Source organism: Megascapheus bottae, chromosome 4 (genome assembly GCF_031878675.1).
Source record: "Megascapheus bottae isolate mThoBot1 chromosome 4, mThoBot2.hap1, whole genome shotgun sequence".
NCBI lineage: Eukaryota > Metazoa > Chordata > Mammalia > Rodentia > Geomyidae > Megascapheus > Megascapheus bottae.
The window spans coordinates 55,542,190-55,563,619 of NC_143512.1; the positions used below are offsets into that span (position 1 = coordinate 55,542,190).

Genomic DNA, 21,430 nt, shown 5'->3' on the forward strand with positions numbered 1-21,430 from the left:
AAGGCTAGCAAGAACAGAGCAGCCAAAACACTTTACAACTGGAGGAAGGCACAAACTCATGGGGGGAGAATCTATTTGAGGTCCAGGGTCATGGGGAAAAGCCTAAGGCTGAAATGGAACAAGAACATTGTGACAAACTCTCTAGGGCTGGGGATGTGATTCAGTGGTAGAAGATCTAACTAGCAAGTTTAAAGATCTGCGTTCAAAATCCAGGACCACTCCCCCACCCCCCCCCCACACACACTCAGAAGAAAAAGAGAAAAATGACTAACAGACACCCCTCCGTCCAATCTCTCTGGTAACGGCACCTCATTCTAAGTACAGCTCATAGTGGACCAATGGAAAGTCTGTGGTGTTCTGAGAGTAAAGGCAGTGACATTGAACACAATCAGAGATGAACTCTGTTCGCAGTGACTCAGTACACCACAGAAGAAGCCCAGATAAAGAGGAGTTATTCACATGTCCAGACATGAAGCTGTTTATCCTAGCAGCTACTGACCTGCATGCTTTGAGGCCCAGAGAGGAGGAAGAACAGCACACAGTGAAGAGGCAGCACCCAACTGACTCATGCTCACACATGACCCAGATATATGAATTATCAGAGAGAGGATTTATTTGAACTTTTTGGTGGTACTGGGGGTTGAACTCAGTGCCTCATGCTTGCTAGGCAAGTACCTTTCCCCTTGAGATATTCTTCCAGCCTTTACGCTCTTTTAAATTGACTCTTATATTTTTAAAATTTAAGTAATTGTACCAAGGATTTGTCATTCAAGAAAGAGTTTATGAATATACTCTAGTTTGATTACTGTCTTGTATTTTTGCCTAGGCTGGCCTTGGATTGCAATCCCTTCTACTTCAGGTACTGGTGGTGTGATTATAATATGCATTATCATGCCTGACTTATCTGTTGAGATGAGATCTCACTAATTTCTTGCCTAAGCTGGCTTTGGACCATGGTCCTTTCAAACTCTGTCTCCTAAGTAGTTAGAATGCCTAGGCTGAGATAGGAAATTTAAATCTAAACACTTAACAGTTAGTGCGCTAAAGTCTATAGTGTGAAAATATGTTGCTCCCATGAACATGTGAGTGGAGTGATGGAAGCTATAAGGAGGATCAAATGTAAATACTGGAGATAAAAATTGTGATGAAAGGGCTGGGAGTTTGGCCTAGTGGTCGAGTGCTTGCCTAGCATGCATGAAGTCCTGGTTTGATTCCTTGGTACCACATACATACAAAAAAGCTGGAAGTGGTGCTGAGGCTCAAGTGGTAGAGCTCTAGCCTTGAGAAAGTCCAAGGACAGTGCTCAGGCCCTGAGCTCAAACCCAGAACTGGCAAAAAAAAAAAGTTGTGATGAAAAACTAGCAACTTTGGCATGTGTATTAGTAGCCTCAACTCACGTGAGCAAACGGAGGTCTGACTTGAAGGTGAGTCAATGAAAATTGCTCCAATTGAAGCAGGAAAAGAAAAAAGAGTGAAAAACAAAATGAGACAAAAACAAATTCAGAGAAAATGTATGTGGGGCAATATCAAACTAATAATCATGCACTTGGAAGCTCAGTAAGAAGGGGCAGAGTGAGCCTTTTATCCTAATTGCAGTCTCTTCATTCTTGGTTTCACTAATGAATTCAACCTAAGTTTCAGATGAAGTATATACTATGGGCTAGATCTGGCATTCCCTGGTCTCTCAGCTGGAGTCACAACAATACCATTATTAAAGAAATATTAATTAGCATATTAAATAATATTCTAGTAAAGAAGCCTCGCCTAACAATTTACCATCAATGTCATGGATGAGCACCAGATTCCTGGTTCATGAGGCTATGGTCCTGACTATTAAACATTTGGTCTGAGGTCTTCCCAGGCATTTCCTCCTATGTTTGTCAAGTCTTTAAAGAGTGATCTTGTAATCTATTATCATCATTCAAATAGGGAGATATTATTGATTTTGATAAGTTTACTAAATATCTTTGAAAAAATTGGGTAATTATAATAAGTTACAATGTTAAAAAAGTCAAGTCTAATGAACTATATTTTAAATGTTTATTCTGTTATTTGTTTTTTATTAGTAATGTTTGGATAGGTGGGTGCTTTTAAAAAAAGTTTATTTTTTATTGTTATTATAAAGGTAATGGAGGGTTTTTTAATTGGTCTGAGTGAATTAGAAGAAATTTATAGTTACATTTGACTTTCTGTAGTATATATAATGACAGCAATACAGACAGTGTGGTCATGCACTGAGTCATTTGAAAGCAAAGCAGATGGGCAGGAAGTTACAGCTTCATAGCTGTTAGGTATGGTATCTGACTACAATCAATATTCAGATTGAAAACCACATGTCATGTGGTGGGAGAATAAAGTTAATTAATAGGGGGCTCTTATGGGCAGTATGAGTTTATTTTCTTTGTCTGCCAGAACATTTTTGTTGTTGGTGGTGGTGGTCATAATGCTTGAACTCAGGGCTTGGGGCTCTGTTCCTGTCAAGACTAGTGCTCAACTATTTTGAGTCACAGCTCCAATTCCAGTTTTTGAGTAATTAATTGGAGATACAGTCTTCTCTTCCTGGGCTGACTTTGAACCATGATCCTCAGATCTCAGTCTCCTGATTAGCTAGGATTACAGGTGTGAGCCATTGGCATCCAGCTCATTGGAATATTTTATTAGAATGAATCTATCGACTTCTGAAGAAAGGTATTGGATGATATTATGGTTTGAATGTTCACCCTAAAGTTTGTGTGTTAGAAGCCACTGCAGCAGTGCTGAGAGGTGGGGCTTTTTGGATGTGTTCAGAGTGAGTTAATGCTGTTACTGCAGCAGTGGAACATGTTTTGGGAGCCTCCTCACCTCTCTCTCCACTCTGTGGATACTCTTTTTCTCTTCTTCTTTCTGCCACATATGGCCCAAAGGAAGACCCTTGCCAGATGTGGGTCCATGACCTTCGAATTCTGAGACTCCAGAACAGTAACTTAGTGAATCTATGTTCTTTATAAGCTGCCTGGTTTCCACTTTACTGCTATAGCTGCCCAAGGAAACTGGGAGAGAGAACAGCGGTGCTGAGAAATGGGACTGTGGTTCTGACAAATACCTGACAACCTGGAAGCAGCTTTGAAACTCAGAGGCAGAGGCTGGGAGATTTTGGAGGAGAAGGGTAGAGGAAAAAAAATCTTAGATAGCTGTAAATGGAGACAGTCTGAATCTTCTTAACAATTACATAAGTGGTTGGCTGTTTTAAAATCATATTAAGTGAAGTAAGCCACACCCAAAAGAACATAGGCTCAATGGTTTCCCTCATTTGTAATAATTAGTACACATCAAGCACTCTCCTAGAAGAGGATTACAATAGACTAAATGAAAGGGTCTCTAGGCTATGGAAACAAGAGCGTTACCTTGTATGATTGTTGTTCTTAATGTATGATGTTATTTCTCTTCTCTTTTTTACCTTTGGTTAATCTCATATTGTTACTGTATCTGACTTTGTTACCTGGTATATTATATATACATTTGTTTATTTGAAATAGGGAAGGGAAGGGGGAAACAAGATGATTGGAAGGGAGTGGGGGGAGAGAAATGGGGACAAAAACATGAGAAGGGGTATCAATGTGGGAGAAGTAATGCACCTACTACCTGTAACCCCTGACTAGTAAGGCCCTTGTGAGAAACTCGAATAAAGATCGTTCTTGTACTACCATGGCAGAGAGGTTAGGAGATTTATATTCTAGTCCTAGGGTTTTGTGGAAGGCAGAATTTAAGAGTGATGAGCTAGGCCAGGAGTTTGGCCTGATAGTAGAGTGCTTGACTAGCATGCTTGAAGATCTGGGTTTGATTCCTCCATACCACATACATAGAAAAAGCTGGAAGTGGTGCCATGGCTCAAGTGGACAGATGAGGCTAAGATATCTGAATGGATGAAATACCAAACCAGAAAAGCATTCATGGTATAGCAGTTTCTTTTAGCCACTTGAAATGAAAGAGAAGAGAGAAATAATATAAAGATGGGATTTTTTTTAAATGAAAAGAAAAAGAGTAAAACTTTTGAAACAAATCTCAATTCAGCCATATAAAGTATGCAAAGGGCTTGCCAAGGGACGCTTTGCTAAGGAGATGACTCTGGGGCCTGGTGACATTCATCAAGTCAGTGGGCTAGATAGTTTGAAGGTATCTTGTGGTCTTCAAGGCTGTCCCTCTTATTACATGTTCAGAGCAGGACCTAGAGGGCAAAGTGTAAAGAGCAATATGCCTGGGACTTCAGAATGTGCTGATCAGGGAGCCCTGGGGACTCTGCTCCTCACATTGAAGAAGCTGTATTCCTTGATGCCTCAGGCAGGCTGCCAGCACCTGAAGACACAGGCAGGCATGGGGCGCTTGCAGCATCTCTTCATTGTGCTACATAGAGCTCACAGGCCAGGGGTGCCAACTGTGCTCAGGATGCAGACCATGGGGAGAGAGGAGATTATTTGCCAGCTTTGAGACTTTATGTTGTTTCCTTGTTGGGTTTTAGACTTTGGGGACCAGTTATCCTTTCTTCTTACTCTTTCTTTTTGAATGGGAATGTCAATTGTATTCCTGTCCCACCATTGTATTGGAGGCATGCGATTTGTTAATTCCACAGACTCACAGCTGGAGAGGAAATTGCCTCTAGATGAATCATGCATTGAGTCTCACCCGTGTCTCATTCAGATGAGACCCTGTACTTTGAACTTTTAAACTGAATGAATTGAGTTTAGCTCTGTTGAGATGAGGGACGCATTTTGCTGAGGAGGACATGGGCCTTCGGGGTCAATGGTGTAATTCTGTGGCTTGAGTGTGGCTCCTAACTTTATGGGTTTCAGCAGCCTTGAGAGGTAGGTTCTTTAAGAAACACTAGTTCTGTTCTTGTGAATAGATGAATACCATGATCATAGAGTGTGTTATAGGAGTGAATTCGTCCTTTTTGTTGTTGTTGTTGTGGGGCTTGAATTCAGGGACTGGGCATTGTCCCTGAGTTCTTTTGCTCAAGGCCGGTGCTCTACCATTTGGGCCACAACACCACTTCTGGCTTTTTTTCTGTGATCAATTGGAGATTAAGCTAGCCTTCCTGGGCTAGCTTTGAACCTCAAGCCTCAGATCTGAGTCTCCTGAGTAGCTAGGGTTGCAGGTCTGAGCAAGGGTGAGCTTGCCCTTCTCCTCTGTCCCCTCATTTCTTCTTCTGTCTCCTCATTTCTTCCTCCATTTCTGCCCCTTCTCTTTCCTCCTCTTCTACCGCCTTCACTCTCCTCTCTCCCAGTGCCTCCAACAAAATCTTTTCTAGGTGCAAGACCATTAACCTTAGCCATCTTGTATTTTCCAACTTCAGGAACTATAAGAAAAGGATCTCTATTTTTTTTTTTCCAGTCCTGGGCTTGAGCTTAGGGCCTGAGCACTGTCCTTGGATTTTTCTCAAGGCTAGAGCTCTACCACTTGAGCCTCAGCACCACTTCCGGCTTTTTCTAAGTATGTGGTACCGAGGAATCGAACCACATCTTCGTGCAAGGCAAGCACTCTACCACTAGGCCAAACTCCCGGCCCCTCAATTTTTTTATACATAGTAGCATTTTAGTCAACTTCCTGTCCTACAACAAAATGATCTGAGAGAAAGAAAGAAAGAGGAGGGGGGAGGGAAGGGGGAGAGGGGGAGGAAGAGAGAGAGAGAGAGAGAGAGAGAGAGAGAGAGAGAGAGAGAGAGAGAGAGAGAGAGAGAGAGAGAGAGAGAGAGAGAGAGAGAGAAGGAGGGAGGGAGGGAGGGAGGGAGAGAGAGAGAGAGAGAGAGAGAGAGAGGGGGGGGGTAGGTTTTTTTTTCTGGCTCATGGTTTCAATCTGTAGCTTTCAGGCCTGTGGCAAGGCAGCATACTATGGTGAGAGTGTATAATAGAGCAAAACCACTCTCATCTAGAGTCAGGGAGCAAAAACAAGCGCAAAGTGGGAGGGGGCCACAGTGTTGTTGAGGTCACAATTCCTCTTAACTGTATGACTTTCAAGACCTCCCACTGATACAGTTAACATTTGCATCACCTCCCTCTAACACTTCCCTGTTGACCAAGCATTCAATCGGTAAGCTTTTGGGGGACATCCAAAGTCCAGACAATAGTACCTCAGCTGGGACATTTCGCTAGCAAAACACTCTAGGAGAGGACCAATGAGTCACAGGAGCTCTTTATTGTCTTAATTGACCTGTAGTAAAGTCACAGCAGAGGTCCAGGATGCTATGGGAAGTGGGTGCTGGAGAGAAGTGCTGGAGAGAGTTGCTTCTGTGTTTGAATAGATGTCATGAAGGTGAAGGCACTATTAAGATGTCTCCGGTTAAACAAAAATTTCTTTTTTTCCATATATTTTTATTGTAATTAATAGAAGGGTTACATGATATTTGCCAGATAGGAGGTGCATTAATTCACATACATTGACACCCTTTCACATGTCTTGGTCCCCATTTCCCTCCCCCCACTCCCACCCCTCATCTTGTTTTCCCCCCTTCCCAATCCCATTTCAAATAACCAAATACAAATATATCCGATATATCAGGTAACAAAGTGGGATACTGTAACAATATGAGATAACCACAGGACAGCAAAAGAGATGAGAGATGACATAGTACCTTAAGAACAACAATCATTCATTATATGGCTTTTGTTTTTATATCCTAGAGGTCCTTTCATTTAGTGTCCTACTATATGGCCTTTTGTATCAAGGTTTTGCTCTATTGCAAATCTCTGCTAGGAGAGCCCAGGGTTTCTACTGATTATGACAAATGAGGGAAACCATTGAGCCTAAGTTCCTTTGAGTCTGGCTTACTTCACTTAGTATGATTTTTTCTAAGACTTTCCATTTCCTAACAAATGGGGTGATGTCGTTCTTTCTGACGGCAGCATAGGATTCCATTGTGTACAAATACCACATCTTTAAACAAAAATTTGTAATAGGCTAAGAAAATAATGAAACGGTAGGTAGTTCATGAGAAAAAGCTGGACAGGAAAATTTTCAAGGTAACACCTTTTATTATTGTCTTTTTAAAGACCAAAGATGGAACAGAATTTATCATAGCTCAACTGTAAGAAAGAGTCCTCTTTAATAATTAACATAAAATATAGATTTCCCACTGTAATATCTTAAAGGTTTCAACGAGAACCTACTTCGCATTGTTATCCAGAAGGCCGAGTGACTTGGTATAGAGAATGAATTGTAATCTGGAATACAGTTTCAGAGTCTAAGCTCTTTCATAAGCCTCGTGTCCCAGAGCTGCCTGCATAGTGGTGTGGCCTGCGGGGTGGCGAGGTGTAGGGCATTGAGGACTATGTGAGGACATGTGTGCTCATCATATGTTACCAGACATATGGTGGCAACTGAGTAAGGAAGGCTGCCAGAAGGGTGGGGCAGTGGTCATGTCTGACCCTATCTTTAACAGGAAGGAGCTGGTCAGCCTGCTGGCCTGTGTTTATGGTAGATGCAGAGTTGCAGGACATCTGGATTCTAGCCCTGGCTCTCTCAGTGAGTGCTCTGTTGACTACCTCACTCCTATCCATTTATTTTACTTTGCAACTACAGTTCTGTCTCCTAAAGGAGGACAGTTAGCATAAAGCCAGTCTAGGCCCTAGAGTCTAGGGACATGTGCAAAATCACTTTGCAAAATGCAGATTTGTACAAGTATACACTGCTATTTTGGCTAGGACTTTGTTTTGGAAAGAAAGTTGCTGAGGAAGTACAGAGATGATGTTGGGGCTGAGGAGCTGAGGAAAAAAACCAGTCAAGGTGACCCACTGGATAGCCGCCCGGGATTTTGTCGGAGCTGCCTGACTTTGTCTTAAATGCCAACAGTCTGGCATTTAAGGGCTTCTGTGTCTTTTTACAGAGGACTGATAGCACACTGGCTAGATTGATGGCTGTGCATTCACTGGCGTGTTGGATCCATTTATAATAGTAAATATTTTGGGTAATGTAGACATCTACTGTTTGTTTTGAGGAAGGCTAACATTAGTCCTTTGAATTCAAATGTGTGTGTGTGTGTGTGTGTGTGTGTGTGTGTGTGTGTGTGTGTGCATGTGCTGGAGACTTTGGAATTGCCAAGTGGTTCTGGCAGAAGTGTGCTTTTGATACCTAGGCGGCTAGGAACGTGTTTAAGGCACAGCCACTTATTCAACTTGACAGGAACACAGCATGAGTAAATGCAATTCTACTTATCTGTCTTGCTTTTCCTTTCTGTCTTGCATTTTTCTACAAGATCTCTTTGGGATCACCTCCTAGAGAAATTATTTGCTCTCAATTCTAAATCTGGGTGCCTACTTTTACAGGGATGTAACCTAAGAGAATTATTAAAATCTTGGACTCTGTCATTAGGAGTTTCTCAAATAATGTTACATTAAAAAGACTACATCTAAATTAAGATGATGTCTATGTGAAAATATGTAAACCACTCTCCCTAGTACTCTCCATGGAGGTACTAAGGAATGTGTCCTTTGTGGACTAGAATGAGTTTCCTTGAGTATCTCAAGATTATGGTCATCCAGATACATGCAGTTACCCCCATCATCCTCGTGGTTCTACCATGTCCTTGTCAGGAGCTTCAGATTGCACAGTATGTTTCTGAGTCACACAAAGCCTCATGGTAGATAGATGCCATCCTGTTTGCTCCAGGTATATTTTTGGTTACAGCTATACTCAATCTTAACAACATAAACAAGACTTGAAATTGGACTCCTTGTTTTACCTATACAGAAAAATATTTGCCCCCTTCTTTTGTATTATTAGCTCTACTGATAAAATTTTAGAGTATCTCACCCAGCTAACTATGGCTTCATAACACACCGAGCCCTACTGTCAGTTTTCTTGGGATAGATCATTTCTTCGAATTACCTATTCCCAAATGTTAGTTTAATGATATCTGGAAGGAAGATGGTTGAGAGATCCTTTGATTTTTCATGACCAAAATTTACTTCTAGTTATGTGAGAACACTGTTCACTGTGGGTTATAGGCAGTAGTCCTTCTTTACGTGTGGATGATAAATTACAAGACTCCCCAGTAGTGCCTGAACCTGTGGATAGCACAGAACACTAGGTATATCACATTTTTCACATATATCTATAGCTATATACATGCACACACACATATATACACATATATATGCACACATGGTTACCATATGTGTATTAGATAAAGCTTGATTTACAATTAAGAACAATAAGGGATAATAACCAATAATGACAGAACAATTATGCATTATACTTTAATAAAAGTCGTGTGAATGTGATTTCTTCCTCTCTGGAATTTTCCATTGAATATTTTCTGACCACATTTGACCATGGTAACTGAAACTGCTGAAAGTGAAACTGTACATAGCAGAGATTAGAATACTGAGTGTCTCTTAAGGGGGAATTTACGTGGAACCTGAAATATATGTGGACAGAGTTGTTTTTTTTTTTTTTTTACTTTGGCACTATTGACAATGGAAATATTTCATAGAAACCTCACTAAAAAGTTTAAAGCAGATGAAATTTATAACCATGCACTTAAAGAAGGAGAAAAGTGAGGAGAGAAGGCTAAGGGAGAAAAGTGAGACCCCCCAAAGAGGTGACTGGTAGAAAGATCAATTTTCCTTACAGCTTTGGGGCCTCAATTGGAGGCTAACAAACCTATAACCAACATGAATATTTCTCCAGAAAAAGAAAATCCATCAGTAATGGAGACATTATCAGTCTAAAGAGAAACTAACCTTGAAGTGGCTGTTCAACTAGTTGTTATAAAATCGGTGGTAGTAAATTGATTTTCCTTAATAATTAATGGATATTTAGAAGTGAGATATAGACAAAAAACTTCCCTGTAAACCTTCCAGTAAGTTTAAAATTTCCAAGAAGCTCTTCCTTAGATTTCTGGAGAAATGGACACTTTTTTTTTTTTTGAAATGGACACTTCTTACATCCATCTCTTCCTTAGCTAGGTCTTGCTGTATCTAAGCTCAGTGAACTTGCTACTGAAGGTTGAGAGAACCACTGGCCAATGGAAGAAAACCTGACATCTACTATGCAGGTATTGAATATTGTGTTGGGCCCTGGGGATGTACAAAAATCCTCAAGAACAAGATTATCTATTGCTTTGATTTTAATAATCAAGCACATGCTGTTGGTTTCCACGTGTGTCCATTTACTATAGGTGTAGTAGTAAACTTAGTCTACTTTTCTGTAAGTGAAGTAGTATTAATCGTTCTTTATCCACCTTCTATCCCCTACTGATGTTATTATTTTTGAAACAGGTTACACTATAAAGGTAGTACTTGCTATATTTTATTATGATGGAAACATATTAGGTTAGACCTTAAACACACCCGCCCTCCCCCCCCACACACTTTTTTTTGATGGTTGTAGGACTTGAACTCTGGGCCTGGGTGTTGTCCCTGAGCTCTTCAGCTCAAGGATACCACCCTACCCCTTGAGCCAAAGTGACACTTCCAGTTTTCTGGTGATTAATTGGAGACAAGAGTCTCATGGACTTCTGTGCCCAGGCTGGCTTTGAACCATGATCTTCAGATATTAGCCTCCTATGTAGCTAGGATTATAGGCATGAGCTGCTGCACCTGGCTGCCTTAAACGTATTTTGTTGAGGGCTTAGTACAAGAAGCCACAGTTTAACAAATCATTGGGTACACCAGTTAAACAAATTTTGATAGAACTTTGCAAATCTATACTGATGTGGGGTAAGTGGTGTATTTTTATTAACTGAAGTCAGGGCCTGTGCCCTGGGCTTGGGCTTTTTCCTCAAGGATAGCGCTCTACCATTTGAGCCACAGTACCACTTCCAACTTTTTTCTATGTATATAGTACATACATAGAAAACTGGGTCTTCATGCATGCTAGGCGAGCACTCTACCATTAGGCCCAACTCCTGGCCCCAAAGCTGTGTTTTTGGCTGATGTGCTTTGGATCAGGAGTATTTAAGATTTTGGACTTTTTGGGTACTTTGAAATATTTACATATACATTATGTGATAGCTTGGGGATGGTGCCCAAGACTAAATGTGAACTTTATACTTCTGTATGTGTGTGTGTTGGTCCTGAGGCTTGAACTCAGGGCCTAGGTGCTGTCTCTGAGCTTTTTTTCCCCCTCCTCTCAAGGCTAGTGCTCTACCATTTGAACCACAATCTACTTCTGGCTTTTGGGTGGTTAATTGGAAGTGTGAATAGCACAGACTTTCCTGTGCACGTTGGCTTTGAACCCTGATACTCAGATCTTAGCCTTCTAAGTAGCTAAGATTACAGATGTGAGCAACCAGCACCTGGCCAAGTATCTTTCATAAATACATAATAGGTATAGCCTGAAAGTAAGTTAGGAGTCTGTGTTAACTGGGACTTGTCACATGAGATCAGGTGTAGAATTTCCCCCAACTGGCACTGAGTGGCTCAGAGTAGTTTCTTTTGTACATTGGAGCTATCTGTGCTCAGAGGTAATGAAAAGCCGTGACCATTGCCAGTCTTAGGCTGGGCTGAGAGCCCTGACAATCCAAACTCTTGCAGGCCTACCTGCTAAACAGTATTCTTGCTGCACAGAGTGCTTTTCATTTTCTTTAGGACCATGGACTTGTTTGTGTTTGTATGTGGGAGTGCATGCTTGAATGTGTGTGTGTGTGTGTGTGTGTGTGTGTGTGTGTGTGTGTGTGTATGCAACTATATTTATGCATGTGTGAATTTGCATATATGAATTTGTGTGCGCATGTGTCTGTACATGATGTATATATGCTAATCCACATCATGAATGGGTGGCATCCACTTTGGGCAGCTAACATTTGAATGCTACAATGAGTGCTTTAAATATAACTGTTTAAAGTATGTAGGAGGCTGGTTATGTAGTTTAAAGAATGATAGAACTAAGTTTTACTAATGAAATAAGTCATGTGAAGATGCATTATTGTCTAGGAAGGTTGTATAGACCCTAAACCCTTGCATGAATGGGTTATACAAACCAGAGAATTATAGGGCCAAATTATATGGTCCGTTTAATGGTGGGGGTTAGTCTCAATACTGTTGAGAATATTACCTAAGAGGGAATTACCCATCCATGCAATACACTTCTGTGGCTTTCCAGCAAATAGGTAAGGAATTCTAAGATTCCAGGATGCATCAAATATATCTTTTTCCTGCTTGCTTAAAGGGACTTGAGCTATCAGTGGAATTTGATGTGGTAGAAGATTGTGGGGGAAAAAACACGCCATCTCTCACTACTTTAAAATGGGGGACTGCTGATTGTTGCCACTTAGATGCTGATGGATTTAGTGTTGGCTCACTGGCTTAGGTTGGTTCCCAACACTTGCCCATCCCTACTTTAGCACTCACCACTAACCTATCATGGTTGGTGGAAAACCAAAGTCTTTACAATGTGTTAAAGGTGGTCTCATGCTTGGGCTCCTACCCTGCAACACTCCTATTAACTTATAAGAGCCTTCATTTTCTCAAGACTGAGTTGATACTTAAAGCTGTATATAAGGCAATTGCTGAACTTCCTTCAGCTTGGTTCAGCTCCAGTTCCTGCTATGAGGAAGAATTACCTTGAATCTTGGATTCCTGTGAATAACTCACATAGGAACCGATGTCTGTTTTTAAATTATTCTCTCTAAGTAGTTGTACAAGGGAGGTGTCATTTCCAATGTCTTTTTTTTTCAAAACAAAAACTCAATTTCAGTTACCAAGTGTTTGCTTAGGAAAAAAATACCTTCTAAAACACAAATTATAAGCTGGCTGCTCATAAGCTACATTTTGATGACTATTATATTTTGTTTTGTTATTCTTGGTGCTGACCTATATATTAAAATCATTTTAAAAATGGGGAAAATGTTTTTGACACAGGTTCCCATTGTGCAGGCCAAATGTCTTTGACCCCACAATGTAGCCCAGGCTGGCTTTGAATTAATAAGTCTAGTACCTCAGTCATCTGAATGCTGGGATTATTGGAATGTGCCATTATATTAAGCTATAAAACAAGTAAATTACACATAAAATATGTATGCTTGCTTTTTTTCCTAAAAATAAGAATGTCTGGCAGCGTTAGGCCTGTAATTTTATCCATCAAAATCAGTAGCTAAGTGATGGCTACAACCTTCTGATGGAACAATTACTCTCTTGTTTGCCACAGTTCCCATCACTCCTTGACATTGTTTAATGATATCAAATTCCAATTACCATTTATTATTATGCTGGTGCTATTATTTTTTATAGTAGAACAACAAAAAGATTATGGAATATAGTTTGTACTCTGAACCAAGAAGCGTAGTTATACCTATCTAGCATGTCCAGGTTTCAATCTCAAATTACGAATCACATGAAAGATGAGGAAGATTTCAGACTGATTTTTTTTTAAAAAGTGCTGGTCCTGGGGCTTGAACATAGAGTCTGGGTGCTTTCCCTGACCTTTTGTGTTCAAGGCCAGTGTTCCACCAACGTGATCTACTTCTGGTGTTTCTGGTGGTCAGTTGGAGATAAGAGTCTCATGGACTTTCCTGCCTGGGCTAGCTTTACCCACAATCCTCAGATTTCAGCTTCCTTATATCCTCAGATCTCAGCCTCCTTACGTAGCTAGGATTACAGGTGTGAGCCACCAGAACCCAGCTCAAACCAATTTTTTTCTTTTTTTGTCGGTCGTAGGGCTTGAACTGTGGGCCTGGGCGCTGCCCTTGAGCACTTGAACTCAAGGCTACCATCCTACTCCTTGACCCACAGCGCCACTTCCGGTTTTCTACTGGTTAATTGGAGATGAGTCTCATTATTTTTAGTGCCCGGGCTGGCTTTGAACTGCAATCCTCAGATCTCAGGCTCCTGAGTAGCTAGGATTACAGGCGTGAGCCACCGTGCATGGATCAAACTAAATTTTAAAAGACAAAAACTGCCAACACAGAGATGTCAGAATTATCTGATAAAATTTTAAAGCAACAATCACAAAGTACATCAATGAGCAATTATAAATGAATTGAACCAGTTCTTAGAGAGTTTCAGAAAAGAATAGGATATATTAAGAACTAAATCGAAATGATGAAAACTAGAAATTACAAAAAATAAAATAGCAATCTCAGTGGATCTATTTACCAGCAGAATGGAAGGGATACAGGAAGAATCAAGGAAATTGAATATAGAATAACAGAAATTTCGCAGTGTAATAGAAAATAGATCGAAGGACAATAAACAAAAGCAAGAATAGAACCTTAGGAACTTATGGAGCTATAGAGTTAAAATCTTGGTAGGGTAGGTGAAAGAAATAATGTCTGAAATTCCCCAAATTTGTGAAAAGGGATAAAGCTACAGGCTCAAGGGTTTTAGTAATCTCCATACAGGGTACATAGAGAAATCCACAGCAAGATCCATTATATTAAAAGGCAAAATAGTATCTTAAAAGCTGTGAGAGGAAAACAAACAGATGATTTCTCATGAGAAATCCCATGGGTGGGGGTGTTGGGGGAGAAGGCAGTGTTGTAATATTTTTCAAGTGCTGAAAGGAAAGGAGAACCCACTAAGATTCCTTTATCTGATAACAATGCCTTTGGGGGGTTGGAGGTGTGACTTGGTAGAGTGCTAGCCAATGAACAAAAGTGTTTGGTACTGAGTTCAAATGTGGTCTTGGACCAAAAAAGGACTCTCTTAGAGAGTGAAGAAGAGATCAAGGCATTTTCACAGGAAGCAAAATTAAGTATTCGTTGTCATTCGACTGACCTTAAAAGAATGGAATCTGTTAAAGTTCTTTACAGAGAATGGAAATAATAAAAGAAGTAGTCTTGGAATATCAAGAAGAAAAAACATAGTAGGCAAAATATAGAAGAGAATATAGTCTTTCTTTTGGAGCTCCTAAATTATGAGTTTGTGCACTGAACAGTATTGCACGACTATCCTCATAAGTTAGAGATTGAGCTGCAGCTCCAGGAAAACATTGCGCAACCTTGGTTATTACCCCCTCCTCAAGAACATGAACATTGAAGTAGATTGGACAGACATGGAGTCTGTGGTCCTGCCTTAGGGCCCAGTGGTTATCACATTGCCCTCAGCAGGGGTTCAGCGAATCCAGGAGCATCTACAGCAGCAATGTTGGTTGGCATCAGAGGGCCAAATCCTTCCTTGGATTATAACTGCTTTCTCTGTGGCCTATCAGATGAGCATGGTGTTCTGACTAGAACCCATCAATTTCAGGCCACATTCTTATATGTGTGTCTCTCACGCATGATAAGATTAAGTATGGAGCCTTTAGTTTAAGGTCTTCCTTCCAGCCTTAATATCTTTTTCTTCTTGTTTTCTCACTTTCTTATTTTATCATTTTCATTTTCAGGGAAGTGGTAACATAAATAAACTTCATGGCAAACTGTTCTGGGAGTTTAGATTGTTGGCAGACCCAAATGGACCACTAAATGGTCCTTTCTCTTTGGGGATATGATTGTGGTGGTGCGTGGGAAACCTGGAATTGTCGGACTGTTGACTGAAATGTGCTTTGGTTGGATACAGAAGGGATTGTTTAAAGAAAGGCTGTGGAGCACAACCAACTTAAGAAGAGCTGCCATCTTAATATTGCTGAGCACAGGCACACGCACATCAGCTCTATAGAGCAGTGTATTCATCTTGATGGGATGTACCTTGGGTCCCCATCATCCCTCCTCTGTCCCCTGGCAACCACTTTCAATTCTCTGATTCTGTTGGACAATTTTAGGTACCTAAGCAGAGTAATTTGTAACAACCAAGCATGGGAGAATTCAATTCTGCCACAAGCCAAGGAGTAGTGTGTAATATTTTCCATTCCTATAGCCGTTAACTACCTGAGGGTTTTTTTTTTTTTTTCTTGAGGAAAGCTCTAGTTCTAACCTTTGGTGCAGGCTACACATTCTGTCTCTCACCTAGTTCTTCTCTCTCCTGGCTTTTTTTTTGTTTTTTTTTTTTTTGTTTTTTTGCCCCTCCCATTCCCATGCTCCAGCTACATGGAGTTGCTTGCTATTTCCTAGCCTTTCTAGCTTTGTGCCTTCGTTCATGCTGTTTCATTTTCTTTTAATCTATGTGCAAATGTGCTCATATTAAAGCCAAGGTGTCACTTCTGCTAAGGAGCTTCCCTTTAGTCTACTCCATACTCACCTCCACCTCATCCTAGTAAATAGATTTCTACTACATCAACTCCAGCTCCACACAGCCAGCATTACTTTGTATTTTTTCCCCCCACTTTGGACTATGATAGACTCAGTTTTGTGCCTGTTTATTGTACTCAATAAATTTTCACTGGACTAACAAATAAATGAATGGAGATGCTTCCAATGTCATAAGCTTAAGTGACTGTGAATCAAAGAAATGTGTCTATAAATGCTTAGTAGCATATATTATCAAGAAAAAAATCCCCATAAATCTCCCCCAACAAGAAAAAAATCTTTAAGACATCTCATAAGGCATCTAATGGTAGTGTTGGCTGTTGTCACTGTGAGATCACTAAATGTGTACTTCGTGAAAAATTGAGTAATTTTGTTCTTTGTAATGAATAGGAATATAAGAATAAGATGAGTGCTAGCCTTGAGGAAGCCCAAGGACAGTTCCCAGGCCCTGAGTTTAAGCTCCAGGACTGGAAAAAAATTATTACATGACTTTTTAAAAAGGCATGCACCCTTTCTTCCAAGCAAAGCCAAAACTCTTTCAGTTTTGTGTACAGAGAAGAATGATTAATCCAATAATGATTAATCCAATAAGGAGTATTGAAACAATACTTAACGGACTCCAACAATTAATGTTTAATGTTAATTAATCATTGTTAATTAATCAGTTGGTTAATAGAAACAATGATTAGTCCAAGAGGGAGTACTCTAGTGGTCCTAGAAAATGCTCAATAGCTGCTGTCAACAAGAAAGATATCTATTGTGTGCTCCTAAAAGACTAGGAACCATACCCTGGAACTTGATCAAAACTGTCACATCATAGAAAGTAGAAGAGGGAGAGGTGGGAGCATTTTCAGTGAGGCTATGGAGCTGCAATGATAATACATCCACTCTGGCCAACTATAAGGAAAAAAAAATGCCCTAATTTCCTCAGTCACTAAGATGCAAGGTGAAAAAAGTAATGACAATTTTGTATAGTCAAAAAGATGTGAAGCTGGGTGCTGGTGGCTCATGCTTGTAATCCTAGCCATACAGGAGGCTAAGATCTGAGGATCACGGTTCAAAGCCAGCCTGGGCAAGAAAATCTGGGAGACTCTTATCTCCAATTAACCACCAGAAAGTGGGAAGTGGAGTTGGGAAGTGGAATTGTGGCTCAAGGGGTAGAGCAATAACCTTGAGGTGAAGAGCTCAGGGACAGCAGCCAGGCCCAGAGTTCAAGCTCCATGACTGACCAAAAAAGAAAAAAAAAGATGTGAGATACCTTTGATCAATTTCAATATGTAGGCCATATCTGGATATTGAATTTAATGTTCCTGATTTAAGGAATAAATCAGAATAATTTGGAAGTTTGGATACTGACTATTGTTTGACAGTAAAGAATTAATGTTGCCAGGCATCCTGGCACATACCTGTAATTCTAGGACTCATGAGGCTGACGTGGGAGAATCATGAGTTCAAGGTCAGACATTGTTTCAAACACACCAGAAAAAAATAAAGCACCCCAAACTAAAAACAACAAACACAATAAAACAAATGGTTAATTTTTCAACAGTGAAAATTAAGGATTTGTAAAAATCACAATAATGGCCTTCTGGTTATGCTTTTGAAGTGTCCTGATTTTTAAAGCTCCATATTGAACTGTTTATATGTAATATCATATGATAATGGTGGTACTGTGGCTCATACTTCTAAATCTCAGCTCAGGATGCTGAGATCTGAGAATTGAGGTTAGAAGCAAGTCTACACTGGAAAGGTCATGAGACACTAATCTCCAATAAACCAATAAAAATCAGGAATTAGAGCTGTGGCTCAAATGGTAGAGAGTGAGCCTAGAGCGAAAAAGCTCAGAGAAGTTCCCAGGCCCTCCATTAAAGCTCCAGGATGGCATAAATGATAATCCAGAGTTGGGGAGGAGTTGAAAGAAGACTGGCTGTGAATTGAATATTGTTGAAGTAAGGAAATAGGCTTATGATGAGCTAGTATAGAAGTACCTACTTTGTGCATATGATAAAGATTTTTGTAATAAAAGTTTGACCACAAAAGAAGCATCTTGTTGAATGCAAGGTTTATTCTCTGATTTCTCTTAGGCTTGGTCTATGTTTATGATCTATCATCTGGTTCCCGTTTCCTTAGATACCAACAAATATTATTATAAAAAGAAAAATGACTTTGCTGAGATACTTTTTCCGTATGCTACCCTCTTGTAAGTAAATTGGGGGTTGCCAAACCTGTGAAACTGAGACTGGGGTGAGAAGCCTCGTGTGGTTTCTGCCTTCCTCTCTAGGGGCTCTACTTCTGCCATTTGATCTCTGATACCGATACCTAACCAATCTGTGGCTGTGGCTTGGAGATGATGTGGCATCCGAGAGGAGTGGACTCTAGCAGCTGGCCTATGCAGCCGGCCAGTAGCCCAATGAAGAGAGGAAGGTGGTGGTGTGTGAGGGGGAGGGAAGAATGCAGTCATGAAATTCAATGCAGGGGGCTGGGAGTTTGGCCTTTTGGTAGAGTGCTTGCCTAGCATGCAAGCACGTGGTACCATATACATAGAAAAAATAAAAGCCAGGAGTGGTGGCTCATGCCTGTAATTCTAGCTATTCAGGAGGCTGAGATTTGAGGATCAAGGTTCAAAGCCAGCCCAGGCACAAAAGGACCTGAAGCTCTTATCTCCAATTAACCTCTAGAAAACAGGAAGCGGGGCTTGGCTCAAGGTTAGAGTGGTAGCTCACTGACATTGCCCAGGCACAGGGGTAGGGCGGTAACCTTGAGCTGAAGAGCTCAGGGACAGCGTCCAGGCAAGTTCAAGCCCCATGACCAACCAAAAAAACCCAAAACCAAACCAAAACAAAACCAAAACCAAAACTTGGGTCGGGGAGGGAAATGGGGACAAAAACTTAAGAAAGGGGTATCAATGTGTGAGAAGTAATGCTCCTGACAATGTAACTCTAACCCCTCTATACATTACCTGAACCAATAAAAAATAAAATAAAATATATTCAATGCATATCCTACAAAATTAAGAAAACTGAGGGAAGCGGTAGGTCTGGGAAGGATGGGCGAGAACGATGTAAGGGATGACACTGAGCAAGATGGCATTGCATTCTTTAACTGCTTTCGAGAATAGCAACTCATTTGTACACTACTTAAAGATAACAGTAATGAAAATAATTGGGAAACATTTGTAACCATATCTTGTCTAGACCAGACCATTTGTGTGGCAGAAGAAGCGATGGGACCCGAGGAAATAAAACCATTTGATCAGGACCACACAGTTCATGGCAGAGATGAGATCAGAACCACATTTCCTTGAATTCTTCCACACATCATTTAGGGTGGTGTGGCTCCTTGATTTGTTTCTTTGTTTTTAGCCTGAACTATGTGCACTCTCTACCACTAATTCTCTGGAGCTATTATGCTACTGGCCTTGTGCTTTCTATCCTTTCAGTAAAAGGATGGAATAGCTAGTGGGAAGTGTGTTGGTGTTGGTGGGAGTGGAGTGACTTAAAGTACTTGGTGTAATTGGCTGGAAAATTCTCCTTAGAGAAGTTATGACTCATTCTTGATTGTGAATAAGGCTGTGTGAATACTGCTTGTTAGACCCTGGGAGAAGGAAATATGATAAGCAAGCTCTAGAATCAGATGATCAGAGTTTTGGACAAGTTATTCATTTCTGTGTATCTCATCCACACTAATAGTCACACTTACATTATAATCTCATTGTAAAGATTTAATGAGTTCATAATAGAAATAAAGTTCATAGGCCAATATTGGGCATTATTTAGTCAATGTTTTCTAGGTCTTCAGAGAGGACTCTGGGGACGCGAGCAACGGCAGTGGGTATGAGTAACAGGGAAATTCATGTAGGCCTTTTGAATTGCAGGGTACACTCAAAGGATGTTTAAACCTCTTTCATTCCATAGCTGACACAGGTCCAGAAAGCCTCAGCTCTGGATTGGGATATTCAAGACAATCAAATGCGTTATCAAACACGTAGCCAATGTGATCATGGGAGTCATTAGCATTTCATAGCCAATTCCCTCATCATCTACCAGACTTCTGTGCTGAGAATCATATTCAGAGTTAAAGGCAGTATAGAGCGAAGCCTGGCAAGTATTTCTGAAGCAAGCCTAGCAGAATCAGTTGGTGCTGTTAGTACTCATACACATTTGCATTCATTTCCATACAATACAAGCTCTTACTAAAAAGCCTGTTGCTGTTCGAAGGCGTTTTCTTCTCTGAGTTGTGGGAACACATCTGGTCTATTAGCAGAATGGGATGGAAGTGCTGGAAAATTAGTGAAAACCAGGGGTGATTTTATGTTTGCCGAGTAGGTGCTCTACTACATGGCTACATATTCAAAACCCTTTTCTTTCAGTATTTTTCAAATGAAGGTTTGTGTCTGGGATGGCCTAAACCATGATCCTTTTATTTATGTCCTATGAAGCTGGGGTTGCAGATGCATGCTGAGGTACCCAGCTTACACTGATCAGATTATGAGCTCAGATCTTAATCTTTTGCCTGGGCTGTTCCTGAACTTCAGTTCTTCTGATCTTTGCCTTCTGAGTAGCTTGGATTATAGGTATAAGCCACTGTGCTTGGCTTTGTTATTTCTCCTTTTCATTTTCCTATTTGTCTATCAGATGCCTTTTAAATAGATGAATTATTTTGTGGGGAAATCCAGACTTAAGATCACAGCCTTCCCTTTTTGGTAGAGGTCTGCCGAGTGTCTGCATTTTCTGCCTCTCTCCTCATTCCACATTTCCAACCACAATTCCAATCCACATATCCAAAAATTTAGGGACTATTTTTCTATTTTAGAAATTAGTTAGCTAGGCTGGGAGTTTAGCCTAGTGGTAGAGTGCTTGCCTAGCATGCACGAGGACCCAGGTTCAATTCCCCGGTACCACATACATAGAAAAAAACCAGAAATGGTGGTGTGGCTCAAGTGGTAGAACACTAGCCTTGAGAAAGCCCAAAGACAGTGCTCAGGCCCTGAGCTCAAGGCCCATGACTGGCAAAAAAAAAAAAAAAGAAAAGAAAAGAAAAGAAATTACTTAGCTACTACTGCAGTAGGAGACAGACACCTTCTTTTCCTCAAAAATCTTTATGACAGTGTCTGGAGTAAGTAAGGAATGAGGTATTTGAAAGGAATCCTTATCAATGCTATTGTTAAAAACATTTTTTCTGCAGAGGTCAAGACAATATCCTTAGAACACATTTGTAAATTAAATCAGAAAGCTCAGCATTTAGCAAGAAGTAAATTACTTTATATTTCTTCTACCAATTCCATCATCGGCAATGTTTATAGGCTACAGCTGTCCTTGGACTTACTGATCCTTTCGG

The 21,430-nt window shown here is 40.5% G+C and overlaps 1 protein-coding gene across 3 annotated transcripts in view; it reads left to right on the plus strand.

Moving 5' to 3' along the window:
• Window positions 1-5,993: 5,993 nt before the first annotated feature.
• The window catches only part of Esm1 (endothelial cell specific molecule 1), a 65,885-nt gene continuing 50,448 nt past the window's right edge, over window positions 5,994-21,430 (plus strand). The window contains exons 1-2 of one of the 3 annotated variants that reach the window (XM_090331153.1): window positions 5,994-6,063; window positions 9,935-10,027. The gene's annotated coding sequence lies outside the window, so the exon portion shown is untranslated. The remainder of the gene's footprint in view (window positions 6,064-9,934; window positions 10,028-21,430) is intronic. The other 2 variants (XM_090331152.1, XM_090331155.1) reach the window with 2 other exon arrangements.